General features: G+C 39.0%; 1 long non-coding RNA gene across 1 annotated transcript; it reads right to left on the bottom strand.

The window, feature by feature from the left end:
- On the bottom strand, nucleotides 1-24,835 carry LOC113463119. The gene is made up of 3 exons (XR_003386835.2): nucleotides 21,871-24,835; nucleotides 2,632-2,699; nucleotides 1-2,544 (listed from the first exon to the last, which is right to left on the bottom strand). It is a non-coding gene; the product is annotated as an uncharacterized LOC113463119 (long non-coding RNA).
- Between the last annotated feature and the right edge of the window lie 230 nt (nucleotides 24,836-25,065).

The following is a 25,065-nucleotide window of genomic DNA, read 5'->3' as shown; positions in this document are numbered from 1 at the left end:
AAGCTTAGCTAGAAACTTGGCGAGCAACTCTTTTTTTTTTCCTTGGTAACCGCTTGATGACAAGCTAATTTCATTGACTTAATGAAACGGGTGGGATTTCCCTCCATTTTTCTGAAAGAAAGGAGAAAAAGAAAAAGTCAAGCTCAGGAACTTCTTTATATGCCAAGCTCAGCTTCTTTATATCCCGGATTACACACTTACTCTTGTGCATTGGTTTGGACCAGCTCATTTCCACAACAGTTTTATATCAAGCCACCGATTCCTATCAGGCAAAGTTGACTGCTTCCAGCCACATTCCTTGCAGAGCTAAATTTCTCCAAGTTAAGATGGTTGGCGAGAAGTTTTTATCTCTCTCACCAACATCTCCTTGTCCATGAATATTGAATTAAATCCATACCTTCCCCATTCCAAAAATACAGAAGGTGAAGCACTGAAGCCATATCTCCTTTCCTTTGTCACCTTATCTACTTACGAAACACTGCAGATTCCTTCGACAACAATTTCCAGAACCTTAGGTACTAAAATATAGTAACTTTCAAATCAGAAGAGCGCCTTATTCCCTTTGTTCACATGAAGAGTCTTTGCGTCATTTACTCCACATTTCCAAGTTTACTACAAGCATACCTTCGAACAGAAGGAGAACATCTTACCGACTATATAAATGCCCTTCATGCTTCATGGACCGTCCCTTAAAAACAATTATAACTGCTATGCCGCTTTCCAACATAGCTCACACACATCAGATGAACACCATCAATGATTCCATGCCATCCATCCATATGAGGTTCTCCAAATAGTTCTTGCCACATGATGTGCTTGGCTTCCTTTGGAATTTAGTTCCAGTTTTCGCATCGAAATCAAGCATAACAGGAATTGATTATAGGATTCAGCATTGCATTCCTTCTTGAATCCAATACATCGAACCGAACTAGCACAAATAATGCGGATGAGGTGCATTGCTTACAAAGGGAGATTCAAGAAGAGCTTAACCATTCGAAGTATTATAGAAATTGGATAGAGTCCACCATTAGTGCAATAAATTTCAATTGGTTGGATATCATGAGAATTGAAAAGAAGGATTCGAAACCAGAGCAGCTGTGCTACCCCCAATCTATAATCCCAGTACATGACCACTGTCTGATTTTGCCCAGAGCTGTTGTGTAGTCTATGGATCAACATCCTGAAAACTATTGGAGCTGAACAACCTATCAAACCTCCCATCGCCCTCCATGCGCAGTCTAGACCATACGAGTGGAGGGACAATAATGACTGAAATGAATCAAAATAACAACTGAGATAATTAGCATCGAGGGGATTTTGAATGCACAATGCAACTGACCTAAAAAGCTTAAGCTACTTGGGAAAGGATCACCAATATATATCAGGCTTAACGATGAACAAATCTGCTCTGAAGCTGTTGCAATCTTTCCTAGTTTTAATTTGCAAAATTTCACTTAAACTGATTGATTTCTCTATCGTTATTGCTGGAGATTGATTAGGAACCTTGCAGCTCCCTTTGACAGCTACTCAAAAGCTCCAAGAGATGTACACACTAAGAATCCATCAGTTCTAACTGTGGATCCATCATAACATAATATATATACTTCAATCAAGCAGCAAATGGTAAGATCTATTAGGCAGCAACGACCACAAGGTCTCAACCAATATACCTGTAAAGGGAATGATAGCTCCTTCCAGACTGATAATTTAATGCTGCCTATCTGCCATGAAAATTCACAATGATGACTACTCTGTTTCCTTGCTCCTGGGTTGTTTGCCGCGGCATCTGCAAATTTCTTCTCTGCCGTGAAATATACCTCTGATCCTCAAGAAAATACCATGAGAGAAGAAAGAAAAGACAATTTTCTTTTGATAGTAAATAAACATCGAAACAAATCTTCCAACATCAACTAGATTAATTAAGGATTCCTTTTTTTTCCTTTTTTTTTCTTTTTTTTTTCTTTTTTTTTTTTTTGCTGCTATGACGGGCAATTCACACTCTTCTAGCATAAATACATTCAAGAGAATCAAAAAATAAAATCTCTTACAGTGCCCTTGAAGCAAGTGTCAGATCGGTCCACAGCACCTCACCAAAGAGCTCAGCCACATATCAGGCTGCCAACAAAGGATTCCATTACTGTGATCAAATTTAGATGGTTGAGAGAACCAGCTATTAGACTAGTCTTCCATGGGCCCATAAGCTACGATTTGGCGGACCTTAACCAACAAAATTAAAAATAAGATGACCAAAGAATTATGAATTCAAGCAAAGACCATGAAACATTTGGCTAACTGATATAAATGCATCAAGCAGCAATTCTCATGCCCAGACACCTTTCATTATATATAAAAAAATGCCTAAACACCTTTCTTCTGCTATTCTGAAAAGCAAAAAAAAGAAAGAAAAAAGCAGCAGGCCAGAGCATCTAACATTGCAAGGACATGAGATACCAGAGCCCACCAAATCTAACAGCCTTAAATCTCAGACCTTTTGGAGTGCACCAACCAGGTCATCTATGCCTCTTGAACTACAGCTGTAGGCCACTGCACAGTATTTGGGTTACAGTTCTTCAGCTAAGACAACAGTCACTTACCTCGTTCTGAATGCCAACCAAAAACTTAAAATGCTACCTTGCAATTGGGTAGATATTATGGTGTGTGATAGTTGAGCTGCCTCCAATCTTGGGCTCTACAAGCTCCTGAGAAGATGACAGAAGATCAAGGAGACGACAGAAAGTCGCAAGCGTAATAGTAGAATCATATGCCTGCAGTATCTCTTTGGTTCAAAAAATGAAGAATAAGAAATCACACTTGATAGACAAGAAATACAGGAGAGATACGGAACCTCAAACATCTCTGTTAGGACACAGAAGTGATCATTGTTCTCCCCCAAATAACAGTAATAAAAGGATATATATGGCACAAGTGTATGATCACAGCTAGTGCTAGAGTACGTGCCAAGCATCACTAATGCATTAAAGCTGAAAAATCCGGATGCTCGCAACTGCTTCAGATATATGCCAGTGCAATCGAAGTGAATTTTTTTTTAACAATGGAAAATGATTTTTTTTCTCAGAATTTTAGAAAAAATGTTGCATACCAGGTTCCCAAATGGTTTGCAGACAGAAAATTGATTGGGCCTGTCTACCAGCATAACATTACATAGAAACTGCTCAGATTTGTCCGATCTGTTTAGATTCAGCTTTATTAAATACCTTCAAAATATATCCATCTACAGCCACATAATCTTAAGCTAGCTTCTGCTCTGTTCGATTAACAAAAACCTCCACCATGTCCAATTTTAAGCCCCCTCGCTGTCCTTCCTCTCACAGGGACTCAATACAATGTTGATAATGTCAACCACTATTCAAGCTCTTCAATATTCATCAATGTGTTCCTAGTATAATTTTGCCATTTTCAATTTTATCAATTCTCCAACTTCATCTAAGTCGATAACAAATCATCCAAGCAAAACTTTTGAGGGAACTTGTTCTGCTGCATGGTCAGCTGAACTCGCCCAACACCTACAACTAGGTCTTCCAGCATAGGTAGACTGGATCTAACCCAGACATGACCAGATTGACTCAAGGTTCAAATCCTGTTCCAGAACCAAATGCAACTGCCATTATATGTAAATAAAGCCCTGAAATGTAGTTAGCAAATGGTTGAAACAACAAGGGCCTGAATACTAAAACTAAACTATAATTAGGTTACACATGGGACAAGCCAGACCAGAAACTGATTTATTTGCATCCCTTTCTATGAGTTTTTACTATGAATAATAATATCTAGATACTTATCATTAGATAATCCAAATATAAACTCAATGTGTAAGACTTACAACATCATTCTATTCTGGCACCCTTCTACAAGTTTGTGTCCTATAGAAATAAGCAATACTGTTTCGTTTTGCTGAGAGAACGGTCAATTCTTGTGACTGGTATACAATCTTAATCTCCATGTTAGCACAACCTATCCTTCATGTACCATATGGATCTTTGCTTTTCCCCAAAGTGCTATCCTTACTAAACTTCCCACCCCCTCCTGCAGCCTCAACAGAAAAGGGTGGCCATCTCATGCCATCGTATATCCTTTTGCTTGCTAAACAAAAATAATCGCTGGCCCCATGCTCCCATATCTTTTTAAGGAAAACAGATGATTGACTCACCAGATCAGGCACTAATTAAACAAAGAAATTAGTCACCAACATATGATAATATTACCAACACCACTCAAATCTGCAGCAGTAATAAATCAGTTTAGTCCCTGCCATTAAGGATCTTCAACCACTAAGTTATTTCCTTGGCGTTGAAACTTACAGAACACCACATGGTCAAATATGATTTGAATCTCAGTAACAACCCTAACTATGCGGTACAATGCAATGGTGTTGCTGGCCACAGATCATCCAATAGTCTATGGATCCTTATGCTAGGGCCACTAATATAGATGGTGCAAAAGGGTGACACATTGGGTTTTCAAGAAAACAAGTTATTCATAAGCCAACCTCTGTTTGACTTGTTCTATTAGAAAACAAGCCAAGCTCGAACTATGAGTATATATATAATTTTCATTAGTGTACATTATATTAGTTATCATTTTCCATATTAATTTTTATAACCATATAACTAAGATATAATTAAAATGATTGGTTCAAAATAATGAAAACTTTTGAGAGAAATGCTAATGTTGATGCAAAGACTGAGAAGACTAATGAACTCACCTAAATAATAACTCGAAACAGGTCAAAAAATTCTAGTTGAGATGCCGAAGGTATCAGGGTTCACATAACATCTATAAGTTCGCAACAAGCAAGTTTCACAGAACTACTCAAGAACAGAAATGCTAATGTTGATGCAAAGATTGAGAAGACTAAAGAACTCACCTACATAGTAACTCAAAACAGGTTAAAAAAATCCTCATGTCGATACGCTAACGAAGAATTAGAAACCATACTTGTTATAGGAAGCAGAAAACTGTGAGAGATTAAAGAAATCTTCAGAACCCCTAAGTTATTTCCTTGGCATTATGCTAATAAAGAATTAGAAACCATAGTTGTAATAGCAAAATGTTCATGTTAGATAAGCACTAAGAAAAAATGTCCACAAGCTTAGTCCTTGCCATTAAGGATCTTGAACCACTAAGTTATTTCCTTGGCATTGAAGCTCGCCGAACACCACATGGTCTTTATCTCTCTCAATACAAATATGTGATTAACTTGATATAGAAAGCACAAATGGTCCATGCAAATTTGCCATTAAGGATCTTAAACCACTAAGTTATTTCTTTGGCATTGAAGCTTGCCGAACACCACATGGTCTTTATCTCCCCCAATACAAATATGTGACTAACTTGATATGGAAAGCACAAATGGCCGATGCAAATTTTTCCTTACTCCTATTTCTTATGGCACCCCTCTTTCTCTCTCTCACTCTAAATATGTTGGCACAACTTATGAATGCTACTCAATTTTGCCAAATAGTCAATGCACTTCAATACCTTAGATTAACCAGGCCCATGGTTTCACAAACCACCAAAATGGGAATGGATGACCAATATCATGCTATTCCAATACGAGAACTTGGACTAGCATGGGTGCCAGGATGACAAAACCCTAGGTACCAGTACGTGGCTGTACCAGTCTTTATAAGTGTGCATCGGTGGGACAATACCAGTACCTTACCATACCATTCCAATGGAAAAACAGTACAGGAATTGATACCGGTATTTAGAACCATGAACCAGGCTGATTTGGCCTCCATAATTAACAAGGTTTGTCGATCCATACACCCATAGATGAACACTACACGGCAGTGAAAGAATACTTTGATATATGACTGCTGCTGCTCATGACAGCCTTATTCTCCAACCCTCTTCTTCAACTACCATTCATGCATTTACTAATAGAGATCGGGCTGGTAGTCCAAATCATTGTCACTCCACTAGTGGCTTCTACATTTTCCATGGTCCTAATCTTCTATCGTGGAGCTCCAAATAGCAAGCTCCAGTTTCCGCTCCTCTACTAAGGCTGAATATAAAGGCCTAGCAAACACTGTTGCAGAACTAATTTAGCTAGAGTTTCTTCTTCATGACTTGGGTCTTCATCTTCATCATCCTTTAATTTTTTAGTGTGATAATCTAAGCAACTTATCAGAGCAACTTATCTAGCTGCTAATCCTGTCTTCCATGGAAAATCTAAGCATGTTGAATTTGATTTCTTTTTGCTCAAGATAAGAGTTGCTGCCAAGCAATTGGGCGTTCACTGTATTTCTAGTTTTCTACAGTTGACCAGATTGCTGATATCATGACAAAAGGTCTTCACCATACTCATTTTCGCAACTTTAGAGACAAGCTCATAGTTCATGACACCTAGTTGAGCTTTATGGTTAGTATGTGTGGGGGTGGCGGCGGAGGTGTACATAAGATGAGATAAGTTGTTGTAACCTTTATAACTGGTTTTTGTTATGCAATTATAACTACACTTTGTTAAATTGCTGGGTAGTTGTCATAATAAGATAATAATCTCATCCACTGTAACCACTCCTTTTATATACCTAACCAGCCAAAGATTTCATAGATGTAACTGAGACTATTTTCTCTCACTATATTATTTTGTTATTTCACAAGTTGGGCAAACAATCAGATCTCTATCCTTTTTCTTTTTTCATCGAAAATGAAAGAGTACGCTGAAAGCGTACAAAAGCCAAGATAGAGAAGAGGAGGAGGAGAATATGGAAGGAAATAAAAGAAGAAAAACAAAAACCTACAAAAGCATCCGAAACAAAGCAGGGATAAGTAAAAAAAAGAAAGCAACAAAATGATGTCTAATCTCCATGATATCAAACAAGTAGCAGATGACTTTGGGAAGCCTCCGAATAAAGACATTGAAGAGCCCCAATAAGAATTATCATAGCAGAAAGTAAAGTAAGGAAGTCGATGTTTACTTCTCTCAAAATGAACCAGTTGCCAGCTTGTTTCTTCATTGTCACTTTGCTAGGATAATCTAGGTTTGGTTCAAGCATGTTTCTATTCACTCTTGGTGGTCGGCTGAGAGTTGAAGAATCAAAGAAAGGACCAGTTAGTTGCAGATACGTTGGGCACAGGCATGCACTATTATTTGGGTGCTTTGAAAGGAAAGAAATGTGAGAATTTTCTTGAAGAAGTCAAACCCGCTGAATGTGGGGATTCCTAGTCAATCTGTTGCTGTCTAATAGAATCAACCTATTGTCTTCAACAGGTGAACGTGGAAATGAGAAGAGGATTCAAGTGCTTTCTGTGATTGTTGGTCAACATGTTGAGACAGGGAAGCAGAGAAAAAAGGATGGCCTAGTGCACGAGGCTCCGTCATTGCTGGGTCTGGGGCGGGTTGAGATATACACAGCCTTACCCCTACATGTTGAGAGGCTGCTTTCATATTCCGAACCCATGACCTCTAGGCTACAATGGAGACACCTTACCATTACACCGAGGCACACCCTCACAGGTGAATGGAGGGATAAGAAGAGGATTCAATTCCTTACTATGATTCCTAGTCAATAACTCTTTTTGTTTTGTTTTTTTGTTTCTTGTTACAAGAATTTTTGACATTTTGCATTGGTTACTCTACTAGTATTGTACTTCTAATTTTTCCCCTTAGCTTTAACGGGGAACTCTTATTGTGTCTTGCTTAGACTTTGTAAATGAAAACAGGGTGGATTATACGCCTTTCTCTCTCACACAGACACTTAAAAAAAAAAAGATGGGAATCATTTTCCAAGTAGGTCTTGTGGTGATTATTATTCACAATTGGAGCACTGCAAGATTGTTGCACTACTCATGTGCAAATAATAAGCAGATCTATCTGTATCCTGTAAAAAAACATTGACCAAAAATCAGGATATATTTATACTTTTCCCCTTTTTTTTCTTTTTTTCTTTTTTTTTTTGTATAAGAAGGCCGAGGCTACCAGGTACATCCACAGGGTGCTATGGTAGATAGAACTAAAGTCCATCCTAATTGAAGTCCGCTAATTTGTGCTTAGAGAGCCAATCTGTGAGCCAGTTGGCTACCTAGTAGCATGGTTCATTACAATTGAAGTCGAACATTGAAGAAAGGAAATTGCATCCCCAAGGTAGTGGAATTACAAGGCTCTGCTCTGCACAGCCATGTAAAGGATGTAATAGAGCCCCCCCACACCGAGACATGAGTGGCTATGGCACCAAGGTCGCAGCAATGGAGATGCATCACCAAGTTACACAGCTCAACAGCTGCAATGGAGTTAGAGGAGCCATGCGACCAACCTAATGCCAAGCCACATGGTTACAAATAAGTCACCTATATTCCAAGTGACCATCAGATCAAGTGCTCCATCAAAGTCCGAGTTTGAAGAAAGGAAGTGATGGGGGAATCTAACAAAGGAATTTGGGGTGAAACTAGAAGGTTGCAGGCCTAAAGTTTCGCAGGAAAACAACTATCCAATAAGGGTAGGTTTGGATACCCCAAAATATTCTAGTGTTGGAGAATGCTAAAGTATTTTGAAGCAGAACTATAACAATTTACAAGAAGCTGTCTAAATAGGTTTTTGAGTGACAAAGTATTGGAGTAAAACCCAATACAAGATTTTTCTAAAATTCTGGTTGAAACTCAAAAAAAAAAATTCCAAAACTTATCACCCAAAGACACCAACTCCAGCCCCTGACCCTGCCTCCCCCAAGCCGTAATTCAGGACTCCCCAACATATTCAACCCTTCAATCTAGACATTTGTGCAAGGGTGACGAGCACTTGAAAATTTAAGCTCGCTGACCGGTAGCTTCCATAATTCATCCAAAATCACCATAACTTCCATAATTCATGATATTTACTGCTCAATCAGATACAACAGTTTTAAAATTCCATACTATTTGAAGAGCCATAATCTAATACAATGCATGTACAAAATAGAACTCCATTAGGATGTCTTCTGTTGACTCGGCATTCAATGGATTCAAGTGTCTCATGTGATCACATATAAGAAGAAAACTTCCTAAGATATCATTTCGAGTCTCAATAAAGAAAAACTGGGATCCAACCAATCACTAAAGAAGTCCAAACAAATAAAAGAAAAAAATGCCCAGGTCCCAACCATCTCTGTCTATTTCTACACCTTTTTTATTAGGCTTGAAAAAGCTAGATGGTTTTTCTACTCCATCATCTCAAAATTTTAAATGGTCATGCCCTTCTCTTGCCCTTCAATTACGATGAAATTCACAAAGACAAAGAAACCGCATTATTAGAAAGTGGATGTCTACTTACCAAGATATATAAATAATGAAAAAAACACATGGAATATCACAAGCATCCATGCCTTATCCTACAGGCAGTGTTGCATAAACATGGGCAGAAGAATCAGATTCTGACGTGTCCAAAAGTCTGATTCGATAGAGAAAAGATGGAAATTTGGGAATACATAGACAAGTTACATAAAATATATATATTTAAAATATTGTATAAGATAAATACTAAAAGATACTATTGGTTAAATTTTTCAAATATGCATGTTTGTAGTCCAAACTTCCTTAGCTTAATTTTTTTTGAAAAATGATATTTTGCAAAATTAATCTAACACTTACTAATGTAGGCCAAAAAATGGCTATCTCGAGATACATGCTTAGGGCAAAAGTTCAGCAAAAAATTATTGTGAACGCCCCCAGCAAACCTAAATGATGCTTAGCAAGACCGAGTGCCCCTAGGAAACCTAAATGATGGTTAGCAAGACCATGAGGTAGCACTTGACTCAAGTGCCCCAAGAGCTTAAATGTTTTCAATATCAGATTGCATCCTAGGTACTAGCAACTTTAAAAATTCACCGAAAATAGCATAAACATAATTTTGGTATGAAACCCCTTCCAACACCTCCATAGTTGACTAAGCTTTCCAAGGCAACTTGAATTGCATCAGTCAAAGATTGGACGAGGAAGAAATGGACAAAAAATCTAAGTTTTGTTAGTTCTACCAAGCCTTTCTGAACTAATGGCAGCAACTTAATCATTAGATCAAAATACAATAGTAGCAACCCTACCCAAATAATTTTGGACAGTATAACCCTGTTGTCAATTGCTTCCTTGATTAGAATTCAAAATTGTAATCTAACATAAGTTATGCTACCGTTAGTTTTCTAGTGCACAGGTTACAATCAAGTAAGATTTGTGTCCAAGATGCCCTTAACATACAAAAATTAGTTTCTAGATGTTCTATCTTGATATATTTCGAATCCTAGTCCAAATCTAAGGGCAACCACAAGTCTGAACAATGTATCGACCTATAGAACCAGCGACTAAACCAACCAAACCGGACAATTAGGCCCATACCGAACCGACACCAAATCAGGACAATTTTGATGGGTCGATTTGGTTTGTAAACCACCCCACCTCCCAGTTCAGCCAATTCAGCCATTCAAGAAAGTTTCCGCTCTCTTTTCTTGCTTGTCGCTTGCTCTTCTCCCCACTTCAACATCGACTGACGCCGGCCACTGTTGAGGTAAGCCCATCCCTCTCTCTCTCCCCCCCTCCCTCCCACCCTCCTCTCTCTTCCTCCCTCTCCTTCTCCCTCTTCCCAATCTCCATGTAACCTCTCCCTCTCCCTCTCCCTCTCTCCCTCTCCCTCCCTCCCTGCTCTCACCCTTCCTCCCTCTCCTACTCTCTCTCCATCCCCTTAGTTCGGTACACCCCTAGCTCAGTATGGTATGTACCAATACCATACCGAATTAATCGCCAGCCGATACAAGCCCTACTCTCGGTCTGACAAACCCTGCTTAGAACACTATAATACTCCTTGTAGTCCACTTTTTTACATCATAGTAAATAAAATTAAAATTTTTCAGTGCTCTTTATGAGTATTCTTGGTGGTATGGCTCCGCCTTCGCCATGATGTGACTTCATAGCAACCTTGGTGCCACTCCAAGACCTTCTTGCACGACTTTTAAAGACCCTACACGAAATTGGTGCAATGTTGACGGAGATGTGTGAAGCCTGAGTGATGACCAATGTGACTCTAGTTGGATCAAAAAGGTTGGGTTGGTGAGATTCTAACTATCCTAATTCAAATTAGATTCTATTTATCTTCTTTACTTTCCTTGCTTCTATAATTATTATAAAAATTCAAAGAAAAATAATTTATCATATTTGCTTTAATATAAAACTCAATCCCTTCTAGATTAGAAGAGGCCTTGATTGAGTCCTGCTAGGATTATCCCAGCAACTTGCACCCCGACTTGTCTCTTACAGTGATTCATAATTCATTGCTTATGCAATTCCAAATTAGGTTAATCACTACTGAGTCTATGGTGGACCCTGACATCACGGAGCCGGATCCTTGATCCACATGGTCCCCAGCCTGTCACCAACACTCTTGAACAATCTCTAATAAGAACCAAACTTATTGTTGGAAGAAGTCCAACCATCTATCCATTTCTAAAAGTTGCAATTAAAGAAAAAAACTGAATATTATCTAAGCATCTAAAGTTATCCAATCCAGATACGTATCCAGCATAAATTCCTAAAGATAGATATGAGTTTCCACACAACATGGTCACAGGCATGTGCTGTTTCAGATTGCACACTCGTGCCTCTTACATAGCATTAAAGATCTATCACAGCCATCTATCTCCCTTTAATATGCCTTGCACATACTGTAATCTAGTATGAGTTTAATAACAAAGTGTTTTATCATCACTCATTTTATAAATATTATTTCATATGGCGTGCAAATATATGTTACACACCATTCCTTAGTCAAGAAACAATCCATAGTTCAGCTTTGTTTAAGTGGCCAAGTGATTAACCATGAACTCGATCATAACGAAGACTCACAAGGATGATTCTAGGCATTGCACTCATATATAGCTACCATGAAGGCATGGATAGTGTCAAAGTACACTCACTAACATGTCAATGAACTTGGATTGTATGAATAGCATGTGGATGTCCTCTGTAACACATGGTTATGAATAGATTTTTTAATAATGAGATCGTCTTTCACCTTAGGATCTGACTTTCTGACTTGTATTTTTGGTTACATTGAGCCATTTTAGGTACTAACCATAATACACCACATAGTACAACCTATGTAGTGTATTTAGTGAAGCCCAATGATCTACCCATGACCAAATATCTACATGAGTAAAGCCCAAATATCAAAGTCAATCATCGAAAGCATCAAAATATGAATGAAATTGAAAAATCATTAAAGTCCAATATGTAATTGAGACCCAATATTGCATCAAATTGGCTAGCATTAGCAATGTTATTGCTTGTCCTAGTACAAGGTGATCACATCTTGCTGAATCAAGGTAATGAGAATCTGGCATCAGGAATGTATCATGTAGCGGGCGATGAAAGAGCACCAGAGAGCTTACGGAGAATTCATCACTACCTAGGAATGATGAATTACAAGTTACAACTTAAAATATTACTCCCACACGACAAGAATCAAGTATTTGGGCAGCTTATTTGCCTTAGTAAATGAAAATGATCAGGATCAAGAATACAGCATGGTGTAATAAGTCATAAATAAGTATAGTTTGGCTAATCACAATGAGCTCAACTTTGGCACAAAACCAACATAGCATGCAACCAATATTTATGAGATTCACCGCTGCTTCATTGATAAGGGCTTCCAAAGGTGCAAAATAGAAGCCAATCCCCATGGTATATTAAGCAAAATATCAAAATCTAGCAGCACAACATCCAGTGAAACAGAGGAAAAGAAGAGATTGAGCAATTTTCAAAAGAAAGAATCTCAAGAAATTATTTATTATTTCAAGCATCAATGATGTCAACTTTTTGTCACTAGCTACCCTTCCAAAACATTATCTTAGTGTCAAGAATTAGATTTGGGTAAAGCTACTCCTTCCTTCCATGTTTTCTAGCAATAAGTGGGAAGCCAACCTCAAACAAGAGAAGAAAGTTAATGAAGCAACCAAAACATATTTCAAGAAAAATCTAAGATTCAATGCATTCTTTGAAGTGAGACAGCTGAAAACCCGACCGATATAAGATGGGAATAGGAGAAACCCAGAAATTGTTGAGTATAAGATTTTATTACCATCTTCAATCACCCACTAGGAATGTTTGTTTCACTTGCGAGTATATATAGCCCTCCCAAGCATAGGAACAACTTCTAAATCATAGTTCCACCAAAAGCCAATATAGTTACACTTGTAATTGACAATAGTGGACCACAGACCGTCCAAGAACCCATGAGAAGATGGTTAGCAAACCTGCCTAAAAGCTTACCTCCAGTGAAGCAGATGACGAATGGTAAGAATCTCTAAAGCTTTTATAAACGTGACAGCATGCTTGTTAAAGAGGTGTAAGCTACTTGCAGAGGTTTCCTCACTGCACAGAAAGCTACAAAATGCAGCATTCCAGTTCAAGAAGATAGCATGTATATAGAGACAGCAAAGAAGATTGATTAGAGTAAGGCTGCTCATCAGCCTGGTTAAGAAAACCTGACTTCTAACAGAAGAGCTGGCCTTTCTCCCATTTGTAAGAACACTGAAGTACTCATTAGAAAGGTAACCCCAATTTGGAAACCCCAAGTCCAAACTCCTTCCAGAATCTAAATTCCTGGCATTCTTCCAAGATATGCTAAAAATGGATGAAGACAAGGTAGGAATCTAACATAAGATTTTTATGGATTGGCTTTCTGTACAGATAATAAGTAGAAGTGGATGGCCTGAAGCAAAGTACGCCGAATCGATACTGGTCGGCGTACCGGTGCCGACCCAGACCGGTTCGGTACCGGTTCGGGCCGTACCGAATGGTCCCGAACCGGTTCTACTGGTTCAGTCGGGTTTCGGCTACAACGCCTTTTTTTTGCGGGAGGGAAAGTTCTCTCTTTTGGATCTTTTTCTATGAAATTAAGTCAAATTTGATTTTTTTTGTTGTTTATTTGAATTTTTTTTCATGTTTTTTGATGTTTCTATGTTTAGGTTTAAGTTTTAAGCTAGATGGTGCATCTTATTACTTCCAAATGATACAAATCATGAAATGAAGAACATAAAATATTTTCAAATTAAGATCCAATCAATTACATACATTTAAAGCACTCTCGAATATCTAATATTCGGACGAGAGGCGATGGCGCTCGTAGATATTCGGATCATATGTATAGTCAGGATGAGACACATCAAGCCAACCAGAAGGAACGCGCGCCGGATTATAAGAACTATCGGATCTCTCTCTCATGCTCTAAGTCTGAGATGTGTCTTCTGACTATGTAGAGGTCCATCCGAATATGACGGCAGCAAAATCCGACCCTTGTGATGCTCCATGTTGCGTAGGATAATGGCCACCGAAAGATGCCTCCGATGCACTATATCCATATCTATATCCGTATAAGTCATAAGCTATCTGAAGCTGCGGATAATAGGATCCAATATACGACTCGAAACTTGTAGCTGCATCCTGTCCTCCTAAATGACCTCGAGGAGCATGTTTTCTATCTGCAATAGTATCCTCGCGGGCTCTATTAAATGGTCGATAGTCTTCAAAAAATATTTTTAATTATTGTAAATTCTAAAAAAAAGAAGATTTCTGCCTCCAAAATGACTTTTGAATTATGTAGAACGTACTACTATTTTTTCAATTTTTTTCATTTTTTATTTTTTTATAAAAAATATTTTTTAGCTCTTTTTAATTAATATAAATTATATATTTCGGAAAAATATTTGTCACTATGCACATTGTCCATAGATCTACAACTTATAAAACAATCAAGCCCAAATTGAAAAATTGGGCATGATCTCCTTTTTTTTCAATTTTTGAGCTATTTTTCTGAGCACCTTAAAAAAATATTAAAAAAATAAAAAAAAGAAACCACACCTTAATTAGCCTTTGCTATGTTTTTTTGGAAGAAGAACAACGCTCTCACCTTAATTTTTTTCACACAGCCATGCCGGGCCCATACCTAGAGAGGAACCATGGGAGAGAAGAAAAGAGAAAGAGCGGGCGAGGGAGGAAGAAAGAGAGGGCGGGACACCTGCGGAGTGCTGACGGACATCGAAGGAGGTGGCGGAGGCTGGCCTTGGCCGCGGCCGCTGCCCATGTTTCAAACCAATTTTTTTAAGGCAGACTTTACTTAAAAATCATGATTTTTTTAAGGCCACGACCGGACTCTGTTTCATTCGAAACAGGGGCAACAGCCGCGGCCTCACTACCCGCGATCGAGGCGAGCCTCCGACGGCCTCCACCAGCACTCCGTCGGTGTCCCGCCCTCTCTCTCCCTCCCTCTCCCACTAGCTCTCTCTTTTCTTCTCCTTCTCCGGCTCTGGCAATGCGTTCCGTTTCCGTTGCTAGAACCGTACTAGTGAGCCACCGGTACAGCTCGGGACGGCCGGAGCCGCTCGGTTCGGGACGATTTTCCCGACCCTGCATGTACCTAAGGAGTTAAGAGATGGATGGGATCAACTTGGTGATGGCAATGTGCTGGTGCTTATGGGAAAAAAGTAATGAGGTGTAGCAAAAAAAAAAAAGTAATGATCAAATTTTCCTTACCAAGAAATACACTCTTTCGATAAATTTGCATCAATTATTGCATACTGTATCTAAGTGGAGAGTCCTCTATAGCAGAAGAAATACCAGAAGTGAGGAGATTGGGGTGAGACTTGTTTCTGTGAGTCTGTAACTTACCATCTTCCTTTCAGTGATATTATGGTCCGTTGTGTTCTTTTATTATTCTAAATTTCTAATAGATATGGTGAGCTCTGCCCTCCGTTCCCCCTATTAAAAGAGAGAGAGAGAGAGAGAGAGAGAGGTAAATGGATGTCAGAATTCAGAAATTGACAAAACTAGGAAAGATGCAAAGTGCTCAATCTTGTATCCGCTATGTTAGGCGCCGGCCAAAGCAGTTGTTGCACCAGGTGAAAGAAAGACCAGAGTGGTCTAAATCCAAGAAGTTGTTTGAAGCCATGAAAATGTGGAAGGTTTATACATCTAGTACTGTGGAGTTCCCCCTATTTCTCCACAGCTTCAGTTATGATGTTGAAGTCACCAACGATCACATCCAAGAATCAAAAATAGGTTCAATTTGTTCCAAGTATAGCTTTGAGTGGTACTACTAGTCAGGGCATAGACACTGCAAAGAATCCTTTAAGGTGGGATTGCTAGACGGTAGACACAACACCATAGCATGATTGCTAGCAAGAAAAAAATTAAGGAAACCACAACTAGGATTCTAGAGAGAAAGTATACCTTCAGAGTGGCCAGTAAGCAAAGGTTGACAACTATGAGCCTCTGATTTTTCAGATAACTAGAAGACCTACATAACCTGGTGAGCGAGTTTCCATGAGAATGATATCATCAGATGTATAAGGCCTTATATGGCACCAGGGAGAGAAATTGGTTTCTCACCTCGCTTAAAGATGACCTTTATCAAAGAGGCTAAAAGAACAATGCCCTTCAGATGGGGTAAGTACAGAAAGAATAGGAAAGATCTCTAAACAACAACATGAAAGGCAAGGGTGGCATTGTTGTGCCTTCTTGGCGGGTCACCATGTGAGATTAGAATAAACCTCATGCCCTTCTTGAAGAAATTTGCAGAAATTTGCAGGAGCTCTTCACCCTCAAAATCCAAGGGATCTCCTTCAAAATGTCCATATGAGGCACCAAAAGGCAGCAAAACCAGCAATTAGGCCTACCACCAACCAAGCCTCCTGACGACGACTATCGATTGGTCCACCTCTGATTTGAATTGAAATAGATAACATCCCACCACCATGGGTCAATAATCCAGACCACATCCTATTTTCTATGAAGGGTCAACTGAAGCAAGTCAATGGCGAGGCATCTTACCAAAAAACAGTCAATGAGGAAATAGCACCAAGGCTCCTTTAACTTTTTGTAGAGCTACTTCTAGGAAGATGGGTGACGACTTGGTCAAACCAGGATTGTCTCTACATACATCCAGATGCAACTGCAAACCAAGTTGGCAGAGCATCCAACAGTTTGCGAAGGTCTGGTGGCACAACAGAGTCACTGCTACCTTTTGGGAGATGGGATCCTTCAGTTTTATCGTTAAAGGATTTATTGGTGCTTGCAGATATTCATGGTCATTTAGTCATTATCTACATAAATATTTTTCTTTTGCATCTTTAATTATTGTACTAGAACCATTTTATTTCTTGTTCTCTAGTTCTCCTGAACAAAATGCAAGAATTTTAATGCTTTCTGCTCTTTATATGGTGTATTTCAGTCCATAGGATTATTTCTATATGACTATTATTGTTGATTATTTCTCTAGCTAATGAAGTGTTCCTAGGTACATGCCCTTGAGATTCGAGTTATGGTCTGCTATGCGGATATAGGCCAGCACAAGTTTTGGACAAGCTTTGGCAGATTTATCAACTTCTCAGGTCATATTTGGTAAACAGATTAGACCATCAAATTGAGTTCAGATTGACCCCAACCCAATTTGAACTCAACCTGTTTACAGTCCTCATCCTAACTCAATTTCTATTTGGTCAACAGTTTGAGTACCAGATTCCGTGCCGGTATGATGCTAGTGTAGTGTTAGTACGCCCACCATAGAGATCAGTTCGACATACCAAGACTCGGTACACTCTCTGTACAAAGTCTCAGTTTGGTACCTATACAACACACTGCACCTGGTATGGAATAATACGCACTAGTACGGCAAACCATGGTCAGACAACCTTAAAAGTTCATTCTCTAAAAAACTGAAGCACTTAAACAATGAAAAAGAATTAAGACCCAAAAACTAAATAAAATTTTTAAACCATGGTAAGAGATTGAAATACAAACATTTTACCTAATCCAGTACTTCTCAAATCCTTGGGTTGTGGAGAGCTGTTGATGGGGTCAATTTAAATTTTGAGGTTCCCAAAGGAAAAAAGAAAGATACATGTGTCAAGAAATGTATTGAGGCTATGGATAAGAGAAGAGAAACAGGCTTTCTGGTTGAAGATGGTGATTACATTGCCATTGAGGGGTTACTACCGATAATGATTCCCACATAAGAGTACAAATTTGATCTCAAATTAATGAAAATGTCAAATTCAAGAGAAAGAAAATAGGAAGGATTTCCAATCCTGTAACAAGCTTCTCCATTAAAAAAAATTCCTTTGAGGCAAAAAAAGAAATGAGTCATTACCTAAAACTGACTAATTTTAACCCTGGGTCAAGGCTATTAAGTACCAATTTTCAATGGTTTTTCTTCCTGTTACCTGAGTCGAAAACGGGATAAAAAATAAACATTATCCTTTGAAAGCTGAAACTTCTAAAAGGGCCCTTATTAGTCATTATGGTACCATATAATGACAAAAGAACAATTGTATACAAGACATTTCGCAGGAATAAATGCTTTTATATAAAATAAATATACACTGCAACTAGATGCATTTGATAAGATAGCCACCTTACCTCAAAAATGCGAGAAAATGCCAGGATTTCATATATTTATATATTCTACTAAAATATGAAGTAAATATTGGGATGCACTAAGCATTAAAAAGATTCAAATTTGTTAAATATGATGGATTTTTAGACAACCAAAGTTCAATAAGTATGAGCACGCATACATACATACATACATACGTACATACGTATACACATATACATATATACATACCTACTTAAATACCTACATACCTAAGTACGTACTTATGTACGTAGGTAGATACATATGTACCTATAGAGTCCTCTCAAGAGGGGTATCTACTCTTGACTCCAAAATCAATAATGGGGCATTGAAATCGAAAAGCCACACCGTTGATCATGAAAATGCCTAAAAATTGAAAATTATGAGTTTTGGTGGTCTCTAACTTATGCATCAACTGTGCACAAAAATGGGTGACTTCTATCGTGCTTGTGTGCTAGAATAAATGATAAAGCATTTAAATTGAGAGTCCACCTTAGTCATCATGATCTTTACATGTTAAAAAATATATCGATTGAAAATCAATAGATTTTAATGATTAGATCATATCAAAACATGGTCCCGATGTTATTTTAACAGCCTATTTTTGTATCGTATGATCGATAGGTTAGAAACCACCAAAAAACATGATTTTTGATTCCTAGTGGTATTGGTTATGATCAACGATGTAGACCTTCAATTTGATTTTTTTATTGCTTATTTTGGAGTTGAGAGGAGTAGATGTCGTTTTCCTCTCAAGAACAGCAAAGACAATCTATACATATAGACACGCACACACGCGCGCACACACACATATATCATGGTATGCTGAACCGGCCCGTACCAGCAGTTAAGCCCGTACCGGACCGGTCTGGTCCCCAGTCCGGTTCAGGTATGGAAAACAGTTCCTGCCCCAAAGGGGTCGAAATCGAGCGGTACAAGACTGGTACCAGTGCGAACCGGACCAGTTCCAACCGGTACCCGCGCTCAAGAGCGCCCGCGCGTGGGGCCCCGTGCACTAGGCTGCAAGCCCGCACGGGCGCAAGATGGGAACCACGCCCGTACGCAGTTCCCCGCACTAGGAACCACGCCCGCATGCGGTTCTAAGCACAATTCCCCAAGGCAGCGCGCCCGCACGCAGTTCCGAGCGCGATTCCCCAGGGCAGCACGCCCGCACGGACGTATTTAATGCCACAAAGTGGCATTTAACACGGTAGACGCGCATCCGTGCATTTTTTTTGCACGCGTTGTGCTTTGGCCGGTTCGATACTGATTCAAACTGGTCCGAACCGAAATAGTACCGGTCCGGTAGGCAACCGATACCGGTACAGTGTACCTATATATATATATCGTTGATTGGCATCTCATCCTGGTTGAAGGTGTACCAACCAAGGACGACGGAACCGGTACCAAGCACCGTACCGGCTGTCCGGCGGAATGAGTTGGTATGGGCCCGCATCGTGCCATGTCAGGCCCGTATCGACACATCTTCTACGGCGGGGGAGAGGAAGAACGAGGCAAAGAGAGCAGAGGAGGAAAGGGTCGGAACCAGGCGGCAGAGGCCGGGGAGATGCGGAGGCGGGGCTCCGCCTCCGAGCCCCTATTTCGAACGTTTCTCTGGCCTCCGCCAACCGGCCTCTCTTCCTCTCCCTCCCTTTCCTGTTCTTTTTCTCTTCTTTTCCTCTAGCGAGGCATCTCGGTTTCAGTGGCGAAACCGTCTCGGTACACCACCAGTACGGCCCGGGACGCCCCGAACTGGACGGTTTGAGACGATTCCATAGGCCTTGGAACCAACTCATACTGGGTCAAAATCAAGACAAGGTTTCAACTCGGTACATACCCCGAACCGACCTAAACCAACACATACCAATCCGAACCAAGTATTACCTCCCGTACCGAATGTATGTATGTAAGATAGACTACGCTCCTCTTGAGAGAGGGTATCTACTCTTCTCAAGTCCAAAATCAATAATCAGGCACCCAAATCAAAAATCCATACCATTAATAATGATCTATATCATTAAAAATGCCTATATCATATACTATAGTGGTCTCTAATTTATTAATCAAGTAAACACAAAAAATGGGTGATTTTCATTATACTTGCATGCTAAACTATGTGAAAAATGTTTAAATTGAGAATCAACCTTACTGATCATGATCTATACATGTTAAAACATGTACAGATTGAAAGTTAATAGATCTTAATCCTTAAATCATAGACAAAGATATTCTTATATCATTTTAAATGAACACTTTTTGAACCTACTTGATGCACAAGTAGAGACCACGCAAACATATAATATTTGGTCTCTAGGCATTTTTAATGGTATGGATCATAATCAATAATGTGGATCCTCAATTTAGATGTTTGATTATTGATTTTTCAACCTAAGAGGTATGCCCTCTCCTCTCGAAACAAGATAGACCATTGCATATATATATTGTGTTTGTGTACACATACATACATCTATGTGTGTGTGCATATATGTGTGTGTGTGTGTGTGTAAGTATGTATGTATATGTATGTGTAGACCCCTCATATCGGGCATACCAACTTTGTACCAAGATTTATAGGGTCCGATACCAAGATTGCGAATCTTGCCTAGATGTTTAACTTGCTAATATATTATGAATTGGCACGTAACCAATTCATGTTTTAGAAAAATGTAGTGACTTTGGAAATTGCCATCTTACCTATGTTATTGGATTATAATTAGTTTGGTTGTATTTGTTGTCTTGTTTGACAGGTTGTACCCTTAGATGCCCGTGAGGCCCAGCCCTATGTGTGCAGTGGGTTGCTGCATCTTTGGACATGTGCTTTTAGGTCAGGGGCGTGACATGATATAAGCAAAAATAAAGATAATAGAAAAGATATGGAGAAAAGAAAGGATAGAGAGAGAGGAGAAGGAGGATAAAACGGCCGAACCTAGCCTCACATCTGAATTTCTTTCAAATAATTCATTAAGAATGCTTTTTCTGAGTCATCCTAATAAGCCCTCTTGTAATTCTATAACTTCTTTTACAAGTAGGATTCCTAATAACAAAGAAATTAATTACCAAAACCTTTCCTTCAATGGAAAATTTGGAATACCACAACAAACTAATTAGAGAGAGAGATAAGGCATTTCGAAAATCAAACTCTAATAATCTCATGACCTGTCTAATCCAACATACAAGATATTATTCTTTTACATAAATAAGGGTTCTAAACCTTATTTTAAAAATTACCCAAATAAAAGTTCCGAAAATACAAAAGAAATTCTGAACTAAAATTTCTTATTCCCCCCTACATACACTGCACACGTACCACATGCATGTGGCCCAAACACAAACACACACATGCGCACATCCATAAGATAAGAAAACAAACCATATAGTTACACACATGGGTATGTATCACATGATATATATTTTGAAACTATCTATCATATATTTTTCCATGTTATTATAAGGAGAGATTTTATGATAGAGCTTACCTGTAACATAAGAATCTGGCATTGCATGACTCAATGTTGTGTAGTGCAGCCAACTGAGAGAATAAAACAAGAAAATATAAAATTTGCACACAGATGAACAATTGGAAGTAATCAAAGGCCACTCTACAGCAGAAAAGCTTGTAATCTTGCAGCGATACTGGAAAAACTACCTCGTATTGTGGTAAGTAATATGTGCATGCAGTCAACCCCATGTGACATAGCAAGTGACTTCAGGTTTCTTGGAGATGAAGCATGTCAGACAGGCCAGAGCTGTATGTACACTTATCTATAGATGCTTACCGACAAATATAATTATCAGGCTGCATCTACACGGTCTTCAGAAGTGTACGCCAAGTATTCTTCAGAAACAACAAGAACTCCATGCAGGCGCACTTGCACCCACTTTGAGTCGTGAAAACTAAGGTTTAGTCATAGCAGCCATTAGGTACCAACAACAATTCCAATTTGAGAAAAGTACTATGCCGAGAATCAGCTTTTATATTTTTTTTTAAATCACATAATCAATATTGGTTGTCTGAAGTAAAATAACTACTGCGATGTGGGGAGAATAAAAAATAATATTAAAACATAGAAAACGAAATAAATAAAATACAAATGGATACAAAAATTTAGTCCGACATTGAGGAAATCTTGTCAATTTAAGGTTTCTAAAAAAATGTATGTCAACAAAAGCACTAACTAAAAAAAATCCTAATAATTAAAATATAAGATTTCAAAGGAAATGAACACTTTAAAAGAATATCATATTTTTCTTTTTACAAAAAGATACGATATTGTTCAAAGTTTGCCGTCTCGGTACCGAATCCTGTAATAGTACCATCCTATTACAATGTCGGTATGTAGTACAATACAAGATGGCGAAACGTACCAAGTGTCGTTATGGTACAAAACTGCATATCGATTTGACACCGATATAGTACAGTACGTCCTATGCAACAAACCTCTCTCTGTATATAATGGGCAAGCCTCAAAGCCTAGCATGCTTGTTACATTGAGGCCTTCCATTAAAACCAAGGAGTCCAGCATGTTGCTGGATTGCAAAACCTTTTTGACAAAATTTTGAATAGATTTCGACATGAAGAAAATAGAAGCCAAACAAGTTACCAAGGAGCTGAGAATTAACTTCTCTTAATAGCACTATTTACTTCCAAAACCAGAAAATTTTCTGAAAAGAGCATGTACATTGCATGTGCTGAATTCTAGCAATATGATAATCATGAAAGTTCCAAATTCCAGCACCAAAGGTACCGCAAGAAACCGATTAACTTAGTTTATTTAAGACAACTACAATAAAAAAGATGAAAACAATTAAAAAAATCTTGATATGACACTTATGTTACCTTAGACCCAACTTCAGCATAAGACCCATGGGTGAGATGGGCCCATATTAAGGCTTGACCTCAAATTGGGTCAAGAACTCAGTAGCAGTGATCTTCTGTTTAAGATGCTGCACATGCTTCCCGGATCTCCTTGGAAACTTATCTCTGCACTCACTTACCAACCATTTTATTCTTACTATTTTGTTTGAAGACCCACTTTCCCATACCTGAATCTGACTTCCTTCCAGGGAACTAAGGTCAAGTATGGATGACTTGTTAAGACAAAAAATAATAAAAAAGTTTAATGCTATCTTGAAAATAATTAAATTGTGGACCTTGAAGATTGGATAGGACATGAAAGGAGAGCAAACACAATCCAAACCCATCAAGTGATGCAGATTTAGGTCTAAACTTTAGGCCCATAGCCAGTTTGGATCAGATTTTGGTCAAGCTAGATATAGACTTTCTTAACCATGGAATGCGGAATCGTCCAGTTCCGCCCGTTCCAAGCCATACTGGTGGTTCATCAGTACAGTTTCGACTTTAAAAATGGCTCACTACCAAAGCCGGAGAAGAAGAGCAAGAGAGAGAGAGCGGGGGAGGGGGGGAGAAGGAGCGGCGGCGGACGCTGGTTCTCTTCTCCTCCAGCTCCAGCATGTTTTCTCTCGCAGTACGGGCCCGGCACAGCCCGTACTGACTCGTTCCACCGAAGAACCGGTGTGGTGCCCACTATTGGTTCCTCCGACCCTATTCTTAACAAAACAATGCACGATATATAGGTTATTTACATAGGCTTCAATCAAGGATTCAAATCATAGTTTGAACCGGTCCATCCAAGATCAGATTGGTGAGATGTCGAGTCTTGAGATTAAATCCACAACCCTAGCACATGACAAACCAAGTCAGCCCTGTTGGTACCAGCACCTATGAACCAGCATGGTGACCATGATGACCGCTACCACCAATACCAACCAAGATGTCAAAAGGAGTTGTCTGAGTCTCTTTGTTTACACTATTTGCTTCGCATGCAGGAGAAAAGCAAGTCGGGAGAAAGCGAGGAAGAAGGATACCGGGGAGTGAGCTTACATCCAGCTTCAATTGCTCAAATTTGATGCCAATATTGGTACCTGCACCACAAACCCAATCATAGGCTTAAAATATCTCCTAATCCTAAATATTGACCTAAACGAACACTCAAAAGCCTTTAAAGAACCACTAAAAACAACAAACAAGAGGGAAAATGAAAAAAAGGCAAAATCGATGTCCTACTAAATTACCGAGACAAAAGGCCATTCCAAGTGTCAGCATGGTACAATTCTGCTACCATACTGACCTAATCCATGACCAGATCCCAGAGCCAAGACAGAAATCTGAAACCTTGTCTTCAACGTAACCATGTTCCTAAGATGCAACCCTTTTGTTCGGGTGCACAAACTCCACTATACAGAGAATTAAATCCCGCCTGCACCTCTAGAATGTTACAAATTGTAGGATTTTATCAAGTGTCGATGCTAGAAGTACCAAACCATCCAAGAACATAACTAAGTGCAAGCTCAATATATGAATCATCTATAGAAAGGATCTTGATGAGTTAATCCACAATTCCATTGACATCCAGCCTTGTCCCAGGTTTGATGTTAGCTTCATGGTGAGATAGGAAGTGGAATAAACAAAAAAAAAAGGGGGAGGGGAACTGCTGGCTCACAAGTCAATCAACAAGAAACATGGTTTCAAAAGTATAAATGACCTATCAGCATCACGAAGACATGGCCAAATATATTAATCACGATCTGACTCTTATTCAAGAATCAACACTCATGTGTCATTAACTGATAGACATCAAAATGGTTTACAA

The sequence above is a fragment of the Phoenix dactylifera genome, unplaced genomic scaffold, assembly GCF_009389715.1.
Source record: "Phoenix dactylifera cultivar Barhee BC4 unplaced genomic scaffold, palm_55x_up_171113_PBpolish2nd_filt_p 000097F, whole genome shotgun sequence".
NCBI lineage: Eukaryota > Viridiplantae > Streptophyta > Magnoliopsida > Arecales > Arecaceae > Phoenix > Phoenix dactylifera.
Note: the sequence above shows the minus strand (reverse complement) of the source record. Positions and strands in the feature narration are given on the sequence as shown.